The sequence below is a fragment of the Canis aureus genome, chromosome 19 (assembly GCF_053574225.1).
Source record: "Canis aureus isolate CA01 chromosome 19, VMU_Caureus_v.1.0, whole genome shotgun sequence".
Taxonomy (NCBI): Eukaryota; Metazoa; Chordata; class Mammalia; order Carnivora; family Canidae; genus Canis; species Canis aureus.
Genome location: NC_135629.1, coordinates 1,868,078 through 1,893,084, shown reverse-complemented (window position 1 = coordinate 1,893,084; position 25,007 = coordinate 1,868,078). Strand labels below are relative to the sequence as shown.

General features: G+C 43.6%; 1 long non-coding RNA gene and 1 pseudogene across 1 annotated transcript; both read right to left on the bottom strand.

Moving 5' to 3' along the window:
- Positions 1–10,564: 10,564 nt before the first annotated feature.
- LOC144289422 (uncharacterized) lies at positions 10,565–15,646 on the bottom strand. Its single transcript, XR_013357300.1, has 2 exons — positions 15,140–15,646; positions 10,565–13,130 (listed from the first exon to the last, which is right to left on the bottom strand). It is a non-coding gene; the product is annotated as an uncharacterized LOC144289422 (long non-coding RNA).
- Positions 15,647–23,254: 7,608 nt separating this feature from the next.
- Positions 23,255–24,763, bottom strand: LOC144291072 (tRNA wybutosine-synthesizing protein 5 pseudogene; annotated as a pseudogene).
- Positions 24,764–25,007: the final 244 nt, after the last annotated feature.

Sequence of the window (25,007 nt, the reverse complement as noted above, 5' to 3'; positions counted from 1 at the left end):
ATGGCTTGGGAAGTGCTGTCTTCTCTGAGGAGGAGGGTGGAGAGAGTGCTCTGTAAGCACAGCTGATGAATGAACACCATGTTGGTCACTTAGTGTTTTCTGGGAAGGTCCACGTAAGAGAAATGACTGATAATAAGTGACCAATTTCAGATGCTAAAATACCACACTGAGACAAAATCACACAGCCCATTTTGTGAATAGGTGGATCATAGTAACAGCGTACATCTGCTGCGGTACAGTAACCATATTCCGTAGATAGTCTGCCTTAAGAAGGTGTTTCCTGGGTGCTGAAATAATCACTCAGCGATGCTGACATGTATATACCTTTGAAGGCAAGTTGTTTTGGCTGCTCTTCTTTCTTCATTTCCTGGGGCCTGGGGCTGAAGTTTGGAAATCGCTGATGAAGAACGGAGCCCCGGTGAGAAAGCAGTGGGAGTTAAGGAGGCTCACACGCAGGCCTGAAGGAGGTGTTCCCCAGAGGACTGGGCGGCCCCACGGTCTTGGAGCCACCAAGAGGACTCATTGAAGGAGCAGGGTGCTACTGGTGGGGCAGCACCTCCCAGATTTCTGTGACTCTTTGCCTTTCTGAACCTCAGACTTCTTATGCATGACTTGAGCCCCTCATACCCACCATCCCCTCCCCCATAGGTCTGAAGAATGAGAAGCACCTGGATTTGGTGGCATGTGTACCACAGAGCCTGTTTAGGCTGGCTGCTGAGGACTTGGTTGAGAAGATTTTGAGCTGGGTGGGTTTTGAGAGGTGGAGGTAGGAGTAGGGGCAGGGCCAGCTCGGTTCAAGGAGGTAGGGTGGTTTGGCATGAAGGAAGGGGAAACGAGGGACATCCTATAGGAAGAGGAAATTTGGGGAAGGTGGTTATGGTTTAGAGTGGCAGATGAATAGATTTTGGTCTGTGCTATGTGATAGAACCCTCTCCTCCATCTCTGTGTAATCTTCAATAAGAGGTTTGCCTTGGTCATTAGTGCTTTTCAACTAGATTAGGTAGTTTTAGGCAAAAGTGTTTAGGTCTGGCTCCAAGCAGACTAGATGGACCTCCCCCAGATTCACCCTGGAACCGTTATTAAGAATGCGTCTCTTAGAGAATGGTTGGCCAATGGTGGACATAGGGAAGAATGTGACAGTGCCCAGGGAATAGGACATGGTGGGGAAAGTTTGGTTGAATCACGAGGATGGAAGCCTGAGTGCCAAGTATATAGTTCAACCCTTGAGGCCGTGGTCAGTAGAGAACTCTTGATTTTTGGAGCTGGGGAGGGATCTGGTCCGAGCTGTGCTTCGGGAAGCTCTCTTTGACCCCAAAATGAAGGATGTCTTTGGAGTAGCCCTGGAAATGGTTGATGATGAGGCCCCTCCCTGAAATACAACCTGTTCAAAATACAGAGAGCACTACTCGATCTCTACTACCATCTGAATTTTGGGGAGATCTGCACCATCCTGATTCCTGCCTGACCCCTTGACAGCGTTGGTCAGGGGAACCTCCTTTTCCCAGCGCCATGTCTCCACAGGAAAGACACTCATTAGCATGACACTCTTGGTCCATCTATGATGGGTTGAATTTTGAGCAGGAATTTGGCATGTGATGCTTGTTGGTTTCGTCCTCTTCTATCTTTGTGATCGGCCTGCCTGCATGGAGCATGTGCTTCTCTGTGGGGACTTAGTAGTAAGGGTCTGGATCCACCAATGATTAAGGCTCTTCCCTTCTCTCTGCTCAGCATGTTGATGATGTCTGTCTGTCCCCACGTGTCAAGATCTCATCAGCCTCAGTTCCAGGCATCTTCCAGCCACCACAGTTGGCTGGAAGAAGGACTCTCTCCCTCTTAGCTCAAGGGAAATCTTTCTCAGAAGCTATTGGCAATCTTCTCCTAGAGTCGCATTGGCCAGTCATGGATCACACCCCACTGTAAACCAGGCCCTGGCAGAGGAGACGGGATGGCCATTACTGCTTTAGCCCAGCAGGATCATTTCCTGGGCTGGACACATCACCTGCCAAAACCATAACCCCACCCATAGCTTCATAAATATTCCTCTATTGAAGCCTCTTCAAGTGCCCCATTTAAGCAGCCATCTGTTTCCTGCCAGGACTGGATTGTCATGGGGCTCCCAGGTGTACAGGGCAATGTGTGTTGTGTGGTACATCACTGTGAATGAGTGTGAGCATATTTGTGTGTGACCAGGGAAAGGAAGGGAGCAAACCCAGACAATGAAGCTGCTCCATCCATTGTTCCCAGGCCCTCACTTGCTTGGGCTTGGGTCCCCACTGGCTCTCCCAAAATCCAGGAAGCTCCTGGTGCAAAACAAAGCCTCCAGATGGAATGAATCAGCTGAAACACATAAGTGGATCAAGCAGAAAGTCAGGATCAGCTTCCCAGCTCTAATTTACTATTCTACTTCTCTGAGTTTTCAGCTTCAGCTTCTACCCTGGATTTAGCTGTTCAGCCCTGTGAAAGGCTGCTTAGCGAGCAGAACAGCCAGCTGGGCCAGGCAGAATCAGGCTCCCTGGAGCCTGGATTCTCTACAACCCAGCAGTCATGCTGCAGGAAGGTCACCCCCCTCCTGAGCAGAACTGATGAGAGTGGGGAGACAAGGACAATAGATGGCCAAGGATTTCAGTGCAAAGAGAGAAGTTGACTCAACAAAGTGAGGTGGGCCACAGAACTCACAAAGGTCTCGAAAACTGCTTGGCCAGATTGCCATTTCTTTTCTAATTAGTCTCCCTTTATACATATCACACATACACACTCATGCACAACTGTAATTTAAAAGGCAGGGCCATGGGGATCCCTGGGTGGCGCAGCGGTTTGGCGCCTGCCTTTGGCCCAGGGCGCGATCCTGGAGACCCGGGATCGAATCCCACATCGGGCTCCCGGTGCATGGAGCCTGCTTCTCCCTCTGCCTGTGTCTCTGCCTCTCTCTCTCTCTCTGTGACTGTCATGAATAAATAAATAAAATCTTTAAAAAAAAATAAAAATAAAAATAAAAGGCAGGGCCAGTACCAGGTGGAGGTTGGGCTTCCTGGCCTGTTTCAAGCACAGTCTCTGGCCGTGCTCCAGGAGGCATCTGATTGGAGCCTGATGAGCTCCAGCATGCCACAAGCAGCTTGGGGTGTGGGCGACCAGAGCCAATCAAAAGCTCACAAAGTCTGGGCTACAGAGTGGTCTAGAGCACTGCCACAGCTCATGGATGCTGGGCAAGGCAGGTGGACTGGAGCTGGGCAAGTGCTGGGGACCAGAGCCACAGTGTGCTCAGGGACCTGCCCGCTTGGACCTGCCCTTGCTGCCACTCAGGCCAGGAATGCCCCCCTTTTGCTCTTCCTCTGGTGTTACCAGGTGACCCAGTCAGGTGGAGGCCTGCAGCACAGGTGGTAAAAGAATCCAACTGAGGCAGAACAAAGAGATGGAAGTTTATTGAATACACTGAAAGGGAGCAGTGGGCAGGACAGCAAGCGATAGACTGTCTTCCAGGAAGCAGTAAGGGTATAGGGCACTATAGTTATGGGGAGGAGTGAGGAGGCATGGGTTCCCATGGAATTTTTGGGTTTTGGTACCTGTGCCAGGTTGCAAGTGGCCCATTGGTCAGCTGGGGCCTACGGCTATTCTGAGGTGGGTTGCCTAAAGAGCCTGTTTGCATTCAGCCAGCGGTCTCTGTGGGCCCTTCTACCTGACTGAGGCTCCCATTGCTCAAGCCTGTTGCCTAAAAGCAGCCTCTGCAGAAGTCAACCTCCCCAGCCAGGCCACATCTTCCCACCTCACACTCCTGTATTTTATTTTCTTCCTTTCTGAAAAAAAAGATCACTGTCTGGGTCTTTGTTGCTTATTTGTTTATGGTTGGTTTCTAGCCAATACTACCACACTGTTTGGGCATGTGCACGCCTGTATCAGCGCACACACACACACACACACACACACACAAACATACACACACACAGAGCTCCTAAGATAGAAGCTTTCGAGAAGAGGGACTGCCTCTGCTTCGTTCATCACTGAATTCCAGCACTTAGCACAGGGCCTGGCACAGGGTAGGTACTCAAGAAATCCTTGAGTGAGTGAATGAATGAATGAATGAATGAATGAACAAAAAATGAGCTTCCCTACTGTGTGTGAGTTGCTTCACGATTAGAGAGGTGAGAAAGTGAATGATTAAGGGTAAAGATCTGTCTTTTAATCCCAGCTACCTGTGTGATCAGTAAGTGATGTCACCTCTCCATGCCACAGTTTACCCATCTGTAAAACAGGGATAAGCACAGAATCTCCCTACAGGGTTGATGAGGGATTGTGTGAGTTAATACATATAATGAACACACAACAGTACCTGGCAAAGAGGAAACACTCAATTATCAGTAGTTATTATTATGCTATTCATCATTCCCAGAAATTGCCAAAGGAGGCTCAGATAAGAGCTGTGACTTGCCTGAGGTCACACAGGTAGAAGGGGGAAGAGAGAGGATTTGAGCTGTGGTTCAAATATCTCAGAAGACATGGCCCTTTCTAGGATTGCACTTAGACTTGGCATACTACCCCTGGGAGTGTGGCCTATCTAGTCCTTAGATGTGGGATTTAGGAACTGGGATGAAGGCAGCCTGTTTATCAGCCCATGTGACAGTGGCAGTCAGGGTCTGAGGCCCAGGAAGACGTGAGGGCATGGGGAAGGGAAAGAAAGGCTACTGCTCCAGGATGTTTGGCACCCTGCTAGCCCTGGCTACCAGCCCTGATAGGGAAGCCATCCTGGCACCCAGCCTGGGAGGAGCTGCCCTCCAGCTCCTGGCCCCATTGGTGTTTCCTTCCATCTCTGCAGCTCAAATGCAAAGTCACAGAGCCATACCCCTCCCCGCCATGGGACTCTTACAGTTCACGGTTTATGATGAATTTGTTAAAATGCACACACAAGGTTTAAGGAAGTAACAAGAGGTACAAATTGACACGAATCTTGGAGAGCTCAGTGGTAATCCTAGTTGCCTATTTGGCAAAATGGTTTTCCAGGCTTTTGCATTAATTAGCTGGGGAGGGGCCCAGCCCTGTGTCCCCAGGAGCTCTAAGCTGCCTCCTTCAGAGCAGCGTGAGGTGCATGGAGGAGGTCACCTTCTCTGCATTCAAGCCTATTACTAAGTCCTGCTTAGAGCAGGGGCCACACCAGAGTGTGGCTGGGGGAGCTTTACCCTCCCTCCCAAAAATCTCTGTCACCTCTTCTCAGCCATGCTAAACAAAAGTAGAAAACTTGTGTTTGCATTGCAAACAAAGCTTCAAGACAGGCTGCCGAATACTACCCACCCCCCAAGTGGCTTGCACAATTTTGTGCTTTTTGGAATTAAAAAATTCCAAAAATTTAATTCCATCTTTGGAATTAAAATCTACATCCAATGCATGCCAGTCTCAAATGCAACAGGAATTATCAATATTTGCTGAGTGGCAGAGTGACTTGCAAATATAGTATCATGCAGGTGGTGATGTTGCAGTAGGGCTGGGGCCCAGAGGGCCTTGGAGCCCCCAGGGAGATAAGGAAGGGTCTTGGGAGCAATGGTCTGCAGAAGATGGAGAGGGGTTATGTTGGACAGAGCACCAGGGAGGACCAGGAGACAGTGGGACCTGAGAAAGGCATGTGAGCCAGGATGCCCAGTTGGCACCTGTCTAATCTTGCTGGGGGGACCTAGAAGTGGGAGCAAGCCTCCCACTGGACTCCTGATGCTATTTGTCACTGTCACGATAATAGCAATTCCAAAGGGTGAGGAGTGGTAAGTGTTTTTCTCCAGTGTTTCTAACGAGGAGCAGCTGAGCCGGCACGAGCTCTCCTCTCATGCTCATCTCCACGGAGCTACCTGACCAGACAGGCCATCTCCGAGTCTTTCTGATGGAGATAGGAAGAAGTTCGGGGAATGTTTGGATGTGGTCTGGTTTAATCCTCAAACAATCGATGTGGTAAGTATTATTATTGTTATTGTTCCCACTTCAGACATGACAACTCTGGTCAGGAGAGAACCAAGCCATCCACAGCACACAGCAATAATCGTGGGAGGACACAGTGCCCTTTAGGAGCCCTGGGGGCAATGGCCTCCTGATTTCACACTTGTCTGGGGAAGCAGATCCTGGCTTGGTGGTGGCTGTCCACTCACTGGACACACCACCCACTAATGCCCTCCTCCCCACCCTTGTGATGGATCTTCATGACTAATACAAACCACACAACAATGAACCATTTCGTAGAAGTGTCCTTGTGCCCCTGTGCAAGATTTCTAAAGAATAGATTCTTAAAAATGGAACTGTAGATGCAAGCCACAGATGCCACTAAGTCTGTATCAACACTTCTATCTACCATCAACGTATGAGAATGCTCCTTTCCCCACACCTTTGCCAATGCAGGTGTTACCGTTTAATTTTTGCCAGTGTGATGGAGAAAAAAGTGGTGTTTTTGTTTTTGTTTTTTTTTTAAGATTTATCTGTTTATTCGAGAGAGAGAGAGCATATAGGCAGGAGGGGCAGGGAGAAGGAGAGAGAGTCTCCAGCAGACTACATGCTAAGCGTGGAGCCCAACACAGCGCTCAATCCTATGACCCTGAGACCACGACCAGAGCCAAAATCAAGAGTCTGACTCTTAACTCACTGTGCCACCCAGGCACATATCACCCAAATTGTTTTAATTTTGGTTACAATTCCCTAAATATTATATCTAAAGCATCTTTACATTTGTTTTTTGGTCATTGATATTTCTTTTATCTGTGAATTACTTTTTCATGTCCTCTGTCCACCTTATTTGTTTTGCTTGGGTCCTTTTATGATTGATTTATAGGAGCTCTGTATATGCTCTAGGTGTTACTCTTTTTTTTTCCAGATGTTTTAACTATTTTCTCCCAGCCTACCACTTGTCTTTTACTTTTATGCTATTTTTGACAAACTGGATTTTGTGTTCAGTCAAATCTCTAAGTCATGCCCTTTTCTGGTTTGTTGATTTTATGTATTAGAAGGGAATTATCTCCTACTAAGATTGTAAACTGTTTTGTTTTATGTTGACCTTTTAAAACCATTAATAATTTATTTTTATTATGCTATGGGATTATGCTATATAGGATTTTTTCCCATGTAGTTAGCTAATTGCTCTCCCCTTATCATTTATTCAATATTTCATTGTTTCACCACTAAAGTTGCTTTTATTTATTTTTTAAAAAGATTTACTTAATTTGAGAGAGAGAGAGAGAGAGAGAGAGAGAATGCATGCACACACAGTGGGGGAGGGGTACTGGGAGAGGGTGAGAAAGAATCTCAAGCAGACCCCCCACTGAGCACAGAGCCTGATGTGGAGCTCCATCCCATGACCCTGAGATCATGGGCTTGAGCTGAAATCAGGAGAACATTGGACTGACTGAGCCACCCAGGCACCCCACACCACTATATTTAAAAAGTCAACTTCATAGTAAACTATTTTTTCCATATGTACACAATATGTGTCTAGATTTGTCTCTGTATCCATTGGCTATTTATAAAGAATCTACCACTGATTTAATTGCTATAACTTTATAAGATATTTGGATATCTGACAAGGGAAATTATCCCTTGTTGTTTTTCTTTTTTCAAACTTTCCTGACTACCTCTGGAAATTTTCCTTCCAAGGGAAAGAAACCATCTTATGCCATTAATCATCTTACTGAGATTTTTATTGAGATGCTATTGAATTTATAGATTAATTTATGGGAGAACTGATATAACTAACTCTTATTGAAGGACATTCAGTAAACTTTGGTCACTTTCTTTATACAGTTTGTAGACATTAAGTTTGTTTCTAGATATTTTATAGACTGTTGTTTCTAAGAATGGGTTCATTTCTCATTTCATTTTCTAATTGGTTTTTGCTAGTATGTAATTAAGCTATCGATTTTTCTGTGCTGATCTTATATCTGGCTATACTGCTTAACTCTCTTATTCGTTTGTCAATTGATTCTCTTGAGAATTTTCTAGGGAGGTGATCATTTGGTCTGTACATAATCTTGGTTTTGTTCTTTTTCTCCCAATGTTAATAGCATTTTCCCCTTGTATTATAGTATTAGCTAGCATCTCCAATAAAAAGGTTGAATAGTGCAAAAAGAGTAATACTGTTTCTTTTTTATTTTGTTATCAAGTATGATTACTGTAGAGTTTTAATGCCCTTTATCATATTACAAAAGAACCTAATTTGCTAGAAGCTTTGTGGGGTTTTTTTATCATGAAAGTATGTATGTGGAATATTTTCAAAACTGTTTTTGTTCTCTATGAAAACAATTATGTGGTTTTTCTTGTACTCCAGTAAAGCAGTGATTTAAATTGGCAGATTTTTTTCTAAAGTTTAACACAAGGGACACCTGGGTGGCTCAGTGGTTGAGCACCTCCCTTCCACCCAAGGTGTGATCCTGGAGTCCTGGGATTGAGTCTTACATCGGGCTCCCTGGGTGGACCCTGCTTCTCCCTCTGCCTGTGTCTCTGCCTCCTCTGTGTCTCTCATTAATAAATAAATAAAATATTTTTTAAAAATTTAACACACACTTGAATTCCAGAGATGTCTTTTAATAGACGGATTGAATTTGCTAAATTTTAAAAAATCAAGAACTCAATCAATTTAATTTTAAAAGATAATACTACAAAAATGGTCTAATTTATTTTATTTTTTTAAGATTAAAAAGAGCCACCCAAGCTGCCCCAAAATGGTCTAATTTCAAATTTAAAACAAGGAACACATTCAATTAATAAAATCATAACATTTACTTATTTTTTATATTTTTAACAATTAAGGGAGAGAAATAGAGAAGAAAAAACATAAACACAGAAGTGGGAAAAGATACTTTTCACAGAAACAACGTAGACACACATACACACAAAAGAAACAAAACACGTAAAACTAAAGGAAAAAGAAAAGAAAGATCTAGAGATTCACAAATAAGCATATTTAGAAGAGGTACATCCAGATAAGACAAAAAATAGGTAGATGGGTGCACACAGTGAGAGAGGGAGGGGTCAGGAGAAGTAAATTCAGACTAACAAGAACACAAAATGACTCAACCTGAGTGACCTTGCTGGGCAACGCTGAGCCCTCTATGTGGCCCTCCATGTTTCCATCTTGTATGGGATTTTTTTTTAAGGTTTTATTTGTTAATGAGAGACACAGAGAGAGAGAGGCAAAGACACAAGCAAAGGGAGAAGCAGGTTCTGTGCAGGTTGCCGTACGTGGGACTTAATCCCAGGTCTCCAGGATCAGGCCCCGGTCAGAAGGTGATGCTAAACCACTGAGCCACCCAGGCTGCCCTTGTATGGGATTTTATTTAGGAGTTTTGCATCTGCATTTATGACAGAGATCAGCATATACTTTGTTTTCCCAAACTGTCCTCTGTTGTCTCTTGGACCATGTATTTCATTGATCAACTGCACTGTTTTTGTTCAAATTTTATTAATTTATTGTTTAGTGTTAATTCAATCACCCTACAGTCTAGGAATTTTAAAATTTTAAAAAGAAAATAGTTTCCTGAGTTGAAAGTTTAGTTCATTCATTGTCCACCTTTTTTTGGTTGTTTTCTAATGAATGCATGCATGTAAGCCATACTTTTCCTTTGAGTGTCGGCTGGGCAGAAAAACACAAATTTTGTGATGGGGACCTGCTGCTATTCAGACATAGATAGTTTGTACATTACAAATTTTTATTTTCCCTTTAATTCAAGAGCTATTAAAACGTCTTTGTTAACTTCTAATTTATTTCATTTCAATCAGAGACCATCGCCTAAATAATAGCATATTTTTAGAATTTATTAAGATTTCCTTTATGGCCTTAGATACAATTTTTCAGAATATTCCATTTGTAATTCAAAGAAAAGTATAATCTCTGTTAGTTGAGCAGAACGGTGTGTGTGTGTGTGTGCGTGTGTGTGTGTGTGTGCGTGTGTGTGTGTGTGTGTGTGTGATTAGCTCAAGCTCATTTGGCATTTTAGGTAAATTCTATGAGAGTTTTGTCAAAATTCCCCAATCAGATGTTAGAATTTGGTTTGTTCTACTTGTAATTCTATCAGTTTTCTTCTCCAAGTATTTTGAAGCTATGCTTTAAGGACAATAAAAAATGATCATTAGTTACCCTGCAGATTGTTCCCCTTTTCAATATGCTTTTATTATAAATGCTTTGGCCTTGAATTCCATTTCATCTGAATTTAATATTACCATTTTTCTTTGTTTTATTAGCATTTTCATTCCTTCAATTTCATTTTTCCTGGATTGTTTCTTTTAGATATGTTTCCCAAAAAGAGTATACAGCTGGAGTTTATATTTTTATCCAACAAGGGTCTTTTATTTTTCAATTAACAAGTTTAACCCAATCACATCTATTGTGATGACTGATCTTAGAGTTGTTCATTCCTTTTTGTGTGTTTGTTTTATGTGTATTATGCTTTTTAATTTTCTTTCCCCCTTTTCTTACACCTTGTTATGCCAACTGAATTTTCTTTGTTACATTTTCTCACCTTTAAAAGACACTATCTGTAGGTGAGTTACTCCCACAAGAGGCCAAACAACAGTTCTACTTTCTTTTACTACATTGACCACTTCCCTAGAATTTTTATTCCATGGTTAATTTATTTTGCTTTCCATTAAAGTATAACAGACATACGCATAACATCCCTAGATGTAAAGCATACAACTTGATTAATTTTTCCAAGGAAAACTCACTTGTGCAAATCCTATCCTGAGCAAAACACAGAACATTCCCAGTATTCACAAAGCCTTTGTGTTCTCCCATTCCTTCCCCCAGCCACAGGTAAGCCTATCACTGTAAGCCGATGTGCTCTGTTCCTCAACTTGTTATGTAACATCGCAGCATCTATTCCTCTGTGTCTAACTCCTTTAGCCCATCATTACGCCTTTTTGACTCCACGGAAGCATAGAGCAGTGGTGGTTTCTATGACTATATCATAAGTTATCTGTTCTACTGTTGATGAACATTCATCTGTCCCAGTTTGTGGGTGTTGCAGATAATGTTGCTATGAGCATCTTGGCACTTATCTTTTTGGTACAGAGATCTATGCATTCCTTATGTATTGTTAACCTTAAAAATAAGACCGGCTGCTATTTTACCAGCAAAAATGGGCTTATTCGGGGAAAAGCAGAGCATTCCAATCTGAGCAAGCTACAGAGGTCCAAAAAACAAAGGAGAGGAAGACTTTACAGAGAAAAGGGTAGAGTTGGCAGGGTCTGCCATAAACAAAAAGTCCGTTGGAGTAAAGCTGGGAGTTCAAGGTAGTGGCTTTTCATTGGCTGAGTTGTGACTGTCTCTCGTTGGCTGGGCTGTTGCTGAGTGAGGGGGAAAACCCTTCTTCCATCCCCCCACTAGGATAGTAAAGGAATTTTTATTTTATTTTTTTTTAATTTTTTTTATTTATTTATTTATGATAGGCACACAGTGAGAGAGAGAGGCAGAGACACAGGCAGAGGGAGAAGCAGGCTCCATGCACCGGGAGCCCGATGTGGGATTCAATCCCTGGTCTCCAGGATCGCGCCCTGGGCCAAAGGCAGGCGCCAAACCGCTGCGCCACCCAGGGATCCCCTAGGATAGTAAAGGTATAACAAGAAGTACAGCCTGGCAAGATCCCCAAGATTGGGTGGGTCTGCAATCAACGGGAAGCTGTAGGAGGTGAGAGCTCCATCTGCTGGTGTCCTACTCCATTTTAAACCAGGTTCTGGGGCAGCCTGGGTGGCTCAGCAGTTTAGCGCCTTCTTCAGCCCAGGGCATGATCCTGGAGACCCAGGACTGAGTTCCATGTCTGGCTCCCTGCAAGGAGCCTGCTTCTCCCTCTGCCTGTGTCTCTCATGAATAAATAAATAAAGTTTTTAAAAAAAAAAAAACAGGTTCCATTTCAATAATTTTCACAGGAAACATACACGCCCACGAAAAGAATTGCTGGATCATAACCTATGCATATATTTAGTATTTGAGGATAGTGTCAGTTTTCCAAGTGGTGCACCTGCATTGTTATTTAAAATTTCCCACTTTAAACAACCAATACTTACTCTTCAAAAGCAGCATTTACTGTTTTATTTGATCATTTATTTGATGCAATGTTTATTGTATTCCACTCCTTTTGCATGTCTTCATTTTGCTTCTGGCTAGAATTCATTTTTCAGTATTTCGGGTTCTTTTAGAGAGTATCTGTGGATCTTAAATGTTTGACTTCTTGCATGTCTGAAAATGTCTTCATTTTGTCCTCAACGAAAGATAGATTTATAATAGCTAAGCTTGGTATACAGTGGTAAGTTCCAGGCAATTTCAATTGAGGACTTTGAAGATATTGCTCTATTACCGTGTTGATCTTTTGAAAGTCTCTGTCAATCTCAGCATCATTATTTCTTCAGTTTGGAGAGCACTTCTACTATTTCATAGAAAATTTCCTTCCTTCCATTCTCTCTACTCTCTAGAGTTCCTCTATAATGGTTTTTGCACTTTTTCCATTTATCTTCTATGTCCTTTAACTTTTGTTCCATGTTATTACTTTGTATTCTTATTACATGTTCTGGGATAATTCCTCAGGTAGGTTTTTCTGCATTACTGATTTGACCTTCAACTGTATTCATTCCATTTTCCATCCACCTATGAGCTTTGTTTTTTTCTAATTTATCAATAACATTTATATTTTTTTTACAAAGGCAATATCTTTGTAAAATTTCTCTGGAGTCATTACCTATACTTATTCAAATTTCCTGTCCTGCTTTCTCTATTCAATCTGATTCCTCAGATATATTTTTCATTGATTCTATTTGGTAACTCTCTTTCATAGTGTTATTATTTAGAGGACATGGTGAAAAGACTTTCTCATAACTCATGTTCAAATTCTCAAATCATCTCACAAATTTGCAATCAGATCCAAGCAGTTAGCAGCGCTGGTGCTAAAATGGAGATCGACCAGAGGTGTTCACTTTAGCTGTGTCTGGGAAGAATAGGGGCAGCCTTCAAGTCCTACGTACCTCTTCTCTTCCACCAGCCTTTCTCTTCTGCTCCCCAGGCACCCCTTCTCACTGCTCTAAAAGGGTAACTCATTGACTTTTTTTTAACAGGTTGGTTGAGGGGGCTCCAATAGGGAATTAGTTGATGGGTCCTTGGGAGTCAAAGCTAGGTTGACTTGTTCTCCCTGGGGAGAGAAAGGAGAAAGCCAGAAAGTGTGAAAATTCCTCCAAAGTACAAAGGATTGAGCCAAGAAAATAATATCAGTTGACTGTTCCAATATGCAGAAAGTGTCTGAAAAGGAAAGCCAAGCCTAGGTAAAGAATCAGCTTTGACACAGATAAGTGTGGGAGGCAGGTAAGGAAGTCTGCCCCAGGTGTTCCTATGGATGGTATTGAGTGTTCATGGCTGTCCTTGCTGGGCCACTGGGGGACTAAGTGTGGCTGGGTTGTGCTGGCCCAGAGATGAGGTGGATGAAAACTTCTAGCTCTAGCCCCACTCCTGCAGGACAAATCCTAGAATCACATTCATTAGACTCCCGAGTCTTCCTCTTTCTGCTTTTCCTAAGAACCAGGCTTTATGTCTTTTGTTTCCCAGTGACTGGAATAAATACAGGATAATCCCAAATTCACACACTTTGTAAATGGAGAAAAGTCAAGATCTTCCTCCAAGCCCAGCTTTGATATTTTTGCAACTTAGAATTTCAGTCTCGTGTGTGTTATAAACATCTTCTCTGCCAGACCTAAGAAATGCACCCACACTCCCTGGCTGGTTGAGTTTTCTTCCCTGAGTCTATAGATATCTTTCATCACAACTTGACAAAAGAGAGGTGCTTGGAGACCTGTTTTATAGGTTTTCTATTCTATGGGTTTGCCACCCATTACTATCACCTGTCAGATTCATAAAGCAGTAGAATGTACGTATTCCTGTTGGTTGATTTTATTTAGACACTAATCCTTATAGCCATTAAAAAAGGAAGAAAGGCAAAGGCAGGGAGGAGCACACTCAGACCTCCTCTTGGAAAATTCTCACACATGACAGTTTGAGGACAAGAAGCACAAATAATACTGCAAGATAAATAAACAGGGAAATAAAACCACCAGGATTCTAGTAATCATCAGTTACTGGTCTCCCAAATTAGATAGTGGAACTTGTAGAAACCAGTCACATCTTCAATAACTATTACTCTGCATCTTTAAACCAGCAGACACCTTTACAGTTGAGGAATAAAAGATTCTTGTAGGTGAAATAAAAGATTCCTGCAAGTGAATAGGAGTCAAATTGGAGAGTGCTGGCTCCAGTTTTATGAGGTCATTATGTAACTCCTGGAAGAAGGAGGGAAAGAGCTGAGGCTCAGAGATGGAGCAGTGAGTGATTCCCCTGTAGCCCCCTCTCCCAGGGGACACAGCCTGCTCAATCACCTCCTGGTCACGTCCCCGAGACAGCTATTCCAGTGAAATGGCGTGGCTACACTTAGATATTTCACAGCTGGGAAGCAGCCAAGGCAACAGTAGAAAGGATGTGGCCTCAAACATATCGTCAGCCTCTTTCACTCTTTTCACTTTCTACAAGCAATGAGCATCTCTTCAGTTTCTATGTATTGAAAGGACATATACCTAATACTGTAAGAGTCGGGCCTTGAAAGAGAAGGAGGGGCTGAGACAAAAGAGATGATTCTGTGCAACCAACACCCCAAAGCCCCCCACCCCACAGCTACCCAGCGTTGAACTTCTTGCTGTGTTTCACCTCATTCCTACTACTCATGAGAGTCAAGCCATGCAGAGCATGCTCTCAGCGCTGATGACACAATGGTGAAAACACAGCAGCTCCCCATCCTCGTGGAGCTTCCAGTCTTGGTGGCAGAGGGCGCCAGGCATTCATCAGAAACTCACACAAAGAGAGCATTGCAAACGACGGTGAGTGCAAGGGCTCTGAGACCGTGGCTAGTAGGGGCGTGTGGCCTGAGCTGCGGCAAAGGAGAAGAAGGGCCCTGAGCCCCGGGCCTGGCTCCCAGAGGGCGCCATGCTTCGCGGCCCAGCCCTCGGGGAGGGGGTCCACCGGTGCTGGTGGCTTGTCCCATGCCGTCCCCAGCAGGCACCCCGGCCCCTCGCTCGCTCGCTTACCCATCTCTCTCCGGCGTCTCTCCCCTCCTCCACGCCACTCTCCCTACCTCCATTCTGCATCGCGGCCGCTTACTCAGAAATGGGCTCCCCCGAGTCACAACTTCTCTCGGCCTCAGTTTCCTTGCCTGTAAAATGGGAATGATCAAAGCAGCTTGCGGAACCAGAGGGCCGTTGTGGGGTTTCCCGGAGCCGACACGTTGCAGAGCAGGCCGCGCACTGGGCTCCCCACTCCCGCCCTCAGCCATCTTCTTCCCGACCGGTCCCCAGAACGGGGGTTCCCGCTCCTGAAGAGGACAGTGTGTATCTCCTCTTTCAACCAGCGGGACTGCACCAGGCATCTGTGCCGCAGCCTCTGCAGGTCGCACTGCACGCTCCTATCCCTTCCGCTCAGCGGACCCGTCAGGACCCCCGAGTTGACCTGAGGGGCGGAATCGTGTGGTCAGGACGGGGGACGCTGTCCGGACCGGGCCCGCTCTCCGCGCGCAGGTGCTTGGGGCCGGCCGCGGGGGATGCACCTGCGCCCAGCAGCCGGCGGGGAACCGGCCGGGGCCGCTCGCTTCCCGGGAGGCCCGCTGCCACCTGGCGGCCGGCCTGGGCGGGGCGCGCGGGGACCTGCCGCAGGGGGCGGCCGCAGGGCGGCGGGGACCAGCCCCGAGCAGCGCAGTCCCGGCCCGAGCGGACGTCAGGGCGCTGAGTTCGCCTGAGAGTCCGCTACGATCGTAGGCCTGGGTCCAGCCCTAAGCAGCCAGAGAGACGACCGGGGGCTTGCGGCGGAGGGCTAACCCCGCCCCTTTGCTCCAGGCGTCCCGGGGCTGCGGAGCCCGAGGCGGACTGCGGGCCTCCGAGGCGGCGGGCACCGAGGCCCGGAGCGGAACACAACCGCAGCAGCCGCGCGACAGGGAGGCTAGCACGGCGCTTGCTGCTGCCGCCCCGCTTGCTCCAGCTGACAAAGGTTCTGCATCGCAGACTGCAAACCTTCCTGCTCGAATTGTCCAGTACATCCCAAGGGCCGTGCAGGGCTGGCCTTTCCCACCTTGGCTCTAGGTCGACAGCTCTTTGAATGCGGACTGGCAGGAGGGGCCCCCAGCCTCGCAGGAGTCTGAGGTTGGCACGGTGGGGACAGCCCCACCCGCCAGACTCTGCCCTTCTCTCCTAGACAGTTACCCTTTGTGGCCATTGATGCCCTTTCCCTGGTGGTGGGGAGACCAGAGGGATCCAGGGAGGGCACGCGGGCCTCTGTGAGAGCGGCTGTTTCCAATAAAAGAGCAGCTCTGAATTCCAAACACCTTTTCCCAACAGGCTGATGGCTCTTGCACAAATATGTCACTCACCATCTCTTGCATAGTTCTGTATATTCAGGACTCTTTGGAGCGTTAGGCATTTCCAAGCCAAAGAAAGCAAGGGCCCATCTATATATTTTTCCGAAGAGGAAGAAGAAGAAGAAGAAAGAAGAAGGAGAAGGAGAAGGAGAAGGAGAAGGAGAAGGAGAAGGAGAAGGAGAAGGAGAAGGAGAAGGAGAAGAAGAGCAGTGCCGACTTGCCTTACATTTATTTAACTTAGGGAAACTCAAAAGATAATAAGGCAAATCTGTTCCCAGGTGACTTAAGGGCTCTATTCATAGACAGGGGAGCAGCTGCATAATTTTAAGTTTCCGCCTGAGCAGACACTTCCATTACCCTCAGAACCTCCATGGCTGTCTTCTGGAAAGATCAGCTCCATCCAGGAGGGTAGGGGGGACAAGGGCGGCAAGCTCTTTCTTCCCTTGAGAGCCTCAGTCTGACCCTCTGCTGCCTCCATGCGTTGAGGCGGAGGGCGAGTCTCCCCTTTCAACCCTTTGCTCGGGTGATGAATTGAATTCTACTCTGGTGGTGTGGTTCAGCTCAGGGGAGCCACTCTGGATCTGTCCAAGAGCTTTTCTATATATGTGCTCTAGGGAAATAAACAGCACTGTCTCAACTACACAGAACACCTAGAATTCTGATCTGGGCAATGGTCCATTCATGGCCAGGACACGGTAGAAAAGAAAAGAGATCCCACGTAGAAAAAGAGGTACATTTTTGTTATCTTTTCAAAACTGATTTTCTTTCCCCGTGATAGATTGGTTACAAAGACAGCCCTTTCCGCCCCTCCCTTTACCACCTACCCGCCCCCCCACCGGCCCTGTGCCCTCAATGATGTGTCTGTGCAGCGACTCCCATCAGGACAACCAATGTATTTCCTGCCCCTTGAATATGAGCTGACCCTTTGATCAACAGAATGCGGCAGAGGACAAAATGTTTTGGTTCTGAGCCTAGGTCTCAGAAGGCCTTGCATGCTTCTTCCTCTCTTGGGTCTCTGAGCTCATTAGCATCTAGTCTGAAGGGTATGTCTACCTTCAACTACACACACACACACACACACACACACACACACACAATCCTGGGCTACACTCTTCATGGGCCAACTGAGGTCATTTGACCATGCCTGAACCAGTCTATACAGCTAGGAGCATGGCAGAGAGTGGTTGGCTTTGACTTGGCTTAGGTATGAAATTCTGAAACAAACTAGAGCAAGGGGGAAGGTATCCCTCAGTTATCCAAAACCATCATGGCCCATATGTGGTATAGTAGCAATTATATCCCAAACACTTGGAAATGACAGCATATAGAAGAGATGGGACAAGTGCTTAGGAGCCAACCACATGTCCAAAGCTTATTTATATAAGCAAATGGATTGAATAATTGACAAATTCATCATTATATTGCAGATTTTTAAAAAATATTTTATTTATTTATTCATGAGATATATATATATATAGAGAGAGAGAGAGAGAGAGGCAGAGACACAGGCAGAGGGAGAAGCAGGCTCCATGCAGGGACCCCGATGCGGGACTCAATCCCGGGACTCCAGGATCATGCCCTGAGCCAAAGGCAGACGCTCAACCACTGAGCCACCCAGGTGTCCCTATATTGAAGATTTTTAATATACTTCTCTTATAATTTGACATAGTAAAAAATCAAGAAATAAGTAAAGATGCTATGATGTGAATTACACAATCACAAGCTCCTATTTTGTCTACAACATCCTGAAAATGCCCATTCTTTTCAAATAGTCAAGGAGCTTTGGCAAACATTGCTGTCTAACTATGAAGAGAATCTTAACAAATTACGAAAAAGTAGAAATCAGAGAAGCCATATTTTTGGGCCATAATATAATAAAACTGGAAATTTGTTACAAAGGGCAGGTTTAATAGTGACACATATCCATTTGGAAATGTTAAAACATGCCTCCTGAAAAATGCATGAAAGAGAAAATTAAAACAAAAGTTACAAATCACTCAGAAACAAATTATAGTGAGAATGAGCAGAGTGAAACCTATGGAATGTTGCCAAGGCAGCACATAGAGGAAAATTCATAGTTTTAAACTATATTCATCAGTTGCAAGAGAAGAAAAAGGAACTGCTGTTAGAGATGAAGGAGGGGCAGTTTTACTCTCTACTCTCCCTGAAAAATTCACCAGAAGAACAAAACAAAATTCGATGTTAATTCTGGACATAGTGCTACAGAGGTAAATGACAAGAATGAAAGTCTCAGTTCTTCCCCTTACATCTGTGGCTTTGGGAACATTGTTTTCTTCTGCACCCTTGGTTTTCTCATCTGTGAGATGGAGTCAATAATGTCTCCTTTAGAGGGCTGTTGGGAGGAATCAGTGATGAATTTCTTTTTTTTTTTTTTAGATTTTATTTAGTTATTCATGAGAGACACAGAGAGAGGCAGAGACACAGGCAGAGGGAGAAGCAGGCTCCCTGCAGGAGCCGGATGCAGGACTCGATCCCAGGACCCCAGGATCATGGCCTGAGCCAAAGGCAGATGCTCAACCAATGAGGCACCCAGGCATCCCTCAGTGATGAAATTTTAATCACATACCTACCGAGTGCTTGCCCTATGCCACATGCTATTCTAAACACTTTACATGTACTGGCTTGTTTAAAATCTGCAGCAACACTTTAAGGTTAGAGCTGTTATTAATCTCCTATGAGTGGTGCCTCAGCCAACTGACTAGTAGGTATGGGAACTGGGATCCAAAGCCACGTTATTTTTTTAGAGCTTAACTAAAGCATGAATTTCCCTGAAAACAGTGCCATGGCTCTGAAAGCTCCATCCAATGAAGCCTTGATGGATCAACTAGATGTAAGGGCGTTAGCAGGATACAGAGTAAAACAAGCAGTACTGGGGAAGTGAGGGAGCAGGAAAAGAAATGAATTACACTTGCCCTTAAGGGCCCAGCTCCTGGCCAAAGAGATCACCAGGGGCTGAGGGTGGGAGAAGCAGCAAAGGTAACTGGGCATGGCACACACACAAAGGCTCCTATTATGGAGGCCTGGCTGTGAAGCCCTTGAATTTTGGAAACAAAGGTTAGATGCATCATTGGGGCCAAGGAGATAACAGATGTGGCACAAATTCTTGGGGATGGTATTGAGGACAATAAACCTAAATTGGAGCTGTGAGCAGCCCTTTCCCGGCTTCTTCCTATGGAGAGTATTTTTCAGCAGAAAAACAATTCTATAGAAAGAGAAGTAATACTTAGAAAGGCACCTGCAAGGTCCTCTGAGTAAATGGATAACATTGGACTTGGATTGCCCTTGGCCTACCTGGGAAAAGGATCTCAGGCCTCTCCTCTCTCAGTACTGTCTCCTTGGGAATTATAGAAGTAAGATAAATATGAAGTGTCCAATGTATGTCTGTTTTCTTTGCTGTTTCCCCATGATCTATGGGTCCACACCTGGCCTGGGAGAGCTGCAAGTTAGCACCAGGCCTTGCACTTACAGGGCTGGAATAACATCTTTAAAAATTGTGAGAAATCGAGGTGGCAGCTTTCGTGCAATGTTGCCTGTGTGCATTTGGTCTCTCACCCGCAGCAGCAGCTGTACATGTCCTGCACAGTAAGGGGGCATAAGCTGTGTACCTGGGTAGCTGTTGGGATCCCCAATAAAATGCAGAGGTGGTGCATGTTGCATAACATGTTCTGAGTCCAACTGTAAAGCTCTCTAAACACAGTATTAGACTAACACTGGTTGTGACTTGTTAATTTGATCACCACTCTGAACCCTTGACAACCACCGAGGCACCATCAATGCATAAATGCTACCAAAAAGAGATGAGGAAAAAAGCATGGGAGCAAATCGTAGATGAAAAGCGCACATCACAGATGAATCATGCAACAGGACAGAATTCACATGAGTCGTCCATGATTTCAAAGTAGTCAGAGAAAACATGATTTTTTTAAAAGACAAGGAAAGAAAGCTCAAGAAAAAGGCACAAAATTTCAAAGAAGAGATAATAAGCCCAAAGAAGGTGATAAGATTATTAAAAGAAAGCTGGCAGGGCCCAGAAAATAAATTAAAAATAAAAATGAAGGTAACATAGAGCACAAAAAACACATTAAAAGCAGAAGATATATTCTATATACACATAGTTGTTTATAAAATAACACATACGGGGGACCCCTGAGGGGCTCAGCAGTTGAGTGTCTGCCTTTGGCTCAGGTCGTGATCCCAGGGTCCTGGGATCAAGTCCCGTGTCGGGCTCCCTGCATGGAGCCTGCTTCTCCCTCTGCTTGTGTCTCTGCCTCTCTCTGTGTGTCTCTCATGAATGAATAAAGTCTTTAAAAAAAAAGTAACACATACAGAATAAACATGACTGAAAACAGTTTGGTAAATGGTAAATAAGCTACAAGAAACACAAACTAATAGAAATTAATGAAAAACAATAAAGTTATAACAATAATTATAGAGATAAATGTGAAAGCAAAGGAAACCAAACATAATTCTCTGAATAAAGAAAGTAAAAAAAAAAACAAAAAAAAAAACAAAAAAAAGAAAGTCAATGAATAAAATGGAAACAATATCTAAAGATGTAATAAAAGAAAATACCCAGATTTGCAGCTCAAAAGACACAGCAAGACATAGCTGGATAATATTTCCTTTTCTTCTTCTTCTTCTTTTTTTTTTTAAGATTTTATTTATTTCTTCATGATAGACATAGAGAGGGAGGCAGAGACACAGGCAGAGGGAGAAGTAGGCTCCCTGCGGGAGACCGATGTGGGACTTGATCCCGACACTCCAGGATTTCGACCTGAGCTGAAGCCAGACTCTCAACCGCCAAGTCACCCAGGTGTTTCCCCCTCCCCCTTTTTAAGATAAGTTTCTGTACAGAAAAAAACTAGTAGTCTTCAAGACATGCACACAAATTCACCGATATAGTTCTCTTAAAGAGATGGTGCTAAATTCCCTTCCCATGAGCATGGGCTGGATTTAGCGACTCCTTTCTAGAAAATAGAATATGGCAGCCATGATGGAATGTCACTTCTGAGGTTAGGTTATAAAAAGATGTGGCTTCAAGCTTGGGTGCATGTGTACCCTTTTTCTTTGTCTTTAAATTACTCATTCTAAGGAAGTCACCTCCCATTAGACATTCAAGAAACCTCTAGAGAGGCCCTTGCGGTGAGGAAATGAATCTTGACAACAACCGCATGAGTGAATAAGCAGATTCTTCAGCTGCAGCCAATAGATGGATTGCAACTTCACAGACACCCTGACCCAGAATCATCCAGCTGATCGGTTCCCAGATTTCTGACCCACAGAAACTGTGAGGTAATAAGTATATGTTGCTTTCATTTGCTCAGTTTTGGGGGTTGTTTGTTCTGAAGAAATAAGAACCAATACATTATACAAGGAGGAAACCGCTGTTCTCAGAATTTTCTGCAACCATATTTCATTCCTGAAGATAGCAAAAATCTACAAAGTTTAGGGGGGAGGAAAGCTCAAGACTTTTAGAGCTAGCTGAATTGTTCATGGATGTAGGTAACAGGCAGACGTTCTCTAGCATGTAAACACTCAGGACAGACAGCAACCACGATCCTTTTTTTGGAAAAAAAGAATTACTTGGAATAATTCAAAACCAACAATGAAGAAGTGATTACAATTCTAAAATTCAGGAATACAAAAATAAAAATAAAAATAAAAAAATAAAATTCAGGAATACAGAAAAGAAGGCAAGAAGATCAATACTTAACATCAAATCCACTTAAATAAAAAAGATTGAGTTGTGAGAGGTAGAGCTACCACATAGAATAAAAATGTCATAAAGCCCAACAACATAAAAATAATATCATTCATAGATTTCATGGGCAAGAAGGCAGAGAGGTAGCAGAGAATGTAAGTGCTTCCATTTCTTCATTTTTCGTACCAGTCAGTAAAAACATACAGTTGAAAGTAGGAACTTGTTAGAAATTAATGACCTGTATGTTTATGATCATTCTTCTTTAAAGGGATCTTTGAGAAACTAATGCCTTCTCTGAAAAAAAAAAAAAAAAATTCTGGTAATATCTGAAAAAATAATTCCTAAAAAAAAATTAGCTTTTTAAAAAATTCTTGTTTACATTTTACCTTAAAATTAGCATAACAATCATTTAAAAATTATCTCTATATATACTTCTACGTGTTTAAGTGTTTACAGAGATATCTGGAATGATGGTCATGACACACTACAAATAATTTTTTTTACTCTACTTTGGTATGATTCTTATCATTTATTTTTGTTTTATTCTTTTTACTTTTATGTGTTGCTTGAATTTTTTTGTGGGGGAAAAGCATATATTATTTTAACAAAGTTAAAATTAAAAAAAGAAATAAGGGAGAAATAAAAGAATTAAATGTATAAGTTAAGGAATAGGAAAAAATGAAAAATGAACTCCTATAAAACAGAAGTAAAAGCAGGGAATTAATGAATTAAGAAACAAAAAAGTGAATTTAATTTATAAAATTTAAAACTTTCTTTTTTTTAAGATTTATTTATTTATTTTTATTTGTGATAGACAGAGAGAGAGAAAGAGGCAGAGACACAGGAGGAGGGAGAAGCAGGCTCCATGCCGGGAGCCTGAGGTAGGACTCGATCCCGGGACCCCAGGATCGCGCCACGGGCCAAAGGCAGGCGCCAAACCGCTGAGCCACCCAGGGATCCCAACTTTCTTTTTTTTTTTTAAATAGAAACCATAAATACCAAATTCCTATTTATTTAATCCATAAGTCTGAGATTTCTTTCCTATTTTAAGAAATAATCTTCTAAAAAATAATTTATATGTTATACTTTTCCAATATTTGAACTTAATTGTATTTAAAAGTTTATATTCATTGCTTCACTTCATTATTTACTCCAAGTTTTTGCTATAGGCTTTATCTTGAATGTGTAAGACCATTCACCATGCATAGAAGTCCCTGTATTCCTCTGGTAATTCAGCCAGTGTTTTTAAAGCTCTGTCCAAAATTTGTGCAGCTCTTGATGCTGCTGTAGGATCTTTGTTTCCATAGGTATCTGTTTTATCATAGCATTCAGATGGAAGGTGCTTCCAAAAGACATTCACTCTCACTCCAAACTTCAGAAATTACGTTATGGAACCATAAAGCAGGAATGAATAATACATCTCTAGCTTTAAGGGAACATTCATACCTTCTATCCTTGGAAAACAGTGGATATTTAGCTAAGTTTGGGTTATCTATATCCAGGACTTCTGATTTAGTACCTGATAAATATAAAGACTGGGCATCTCAAAGACTGAATAGTACAACACGCTTTTTTCCTGTCACTTGTATTAAGAAGCTATCCATTACATCATGGTGGGTCCAAAGCTGTAATCCTGGCAAGCTAATTCGAAAAACACTGGAAAAAAATTGCTCCTCTCTGAAAAATTTTGGAAACTTGATATCTCCTTCCATTAAAGGAAACTGCTTTCTGATATCTGCAACATCATTTCTAGGGTTTTCTCCAAGTGACCGTTAAGTAGTACTTCTCATTCTTTGAAATAAAGAATTCTTCATGCTTTTCTTCAGCTGCCCTCTGAACCAACTTATCAGAAGGTAAAGTTCTGCAGGAAGAGCTGCTGCATAAACTGATCCTGCAAAAACGCCCTCAAGCTGGGGTACTGGGAGATGCTGCCAGGCGATGGTTTCTCACCAATTTAAAAGTTTCTTTGAAAAAGATAAGTAAAATAGACAACATTACAGCAAAATTAAGAGGTAGAGAGAAGGCACTAATAATTTACATTAAATAGGAAGAAGAAAGAGATATCCCTCTTGGTGTTTTGTTTCTTCCTCATTTTTTCTTGTTGACCTCAAAAATAAAACTGCTAGTTATTTTATCAGCAAAAATGGGCTTACTTGGGAATAGCAGAGAATTACAGTTTGGGATAATCAAGCTATAGACAAAACCATTGGCAAGTCCCTAGAACAAGTGAGGCTAATGGCTCTTCACTGGCTGAGCTATGACAGCTTCTCACTGTCTGGCTGCTGTTAGGGCAGGAGGAAAACCTGTCTTTCTTCTGCTGGGATATTAAAGTAGTGGCTAAAGCAGTAATGGACTTGCATGATACCTGGTTGGGTCTGCAATGGAATACCAGTGGTTGGGCACTGGAGCTCCCCTACTGGCCTCCTCACTCCATTGTAGTGAGGCTTCCCTTGATGAATTTCCATACTCCACACTTTAATCTTTGCTCAGGCTGACAGGGCAGCCAGCTGTTTCCTGCCTGAAATCATTCTTTGTTTTCCTTTTCTTCCCGGATCTCGGAACAGTAAGGCAACTGGGTCTTAGCCATCTGGTCCCTGCTCACTTCATCAGCATGAATTTTCACCTTAGCTCTGCCCACGTATGGATCCTCCAGCATTTCCCCAAAAAGCCTGGGCTGTGCCTGCTTCCGTGTGTCAGTTGGCCTGCCTCCCCCTGTCTGGATCCTCTTCCAACTCATTGTCTGGGCAACCTACTCTTCAGTTCACCAGATTCAGCTAAAGTATATTCCTCTCTTTAGAATGACTTCCCCATGTGTGCCCCTCATTTCTAACACCTCTCTCTGCAATGTTCTGAGGACAGACATTGCCATCCACTTCCTCATTCCCTAACACAGAGAAGAG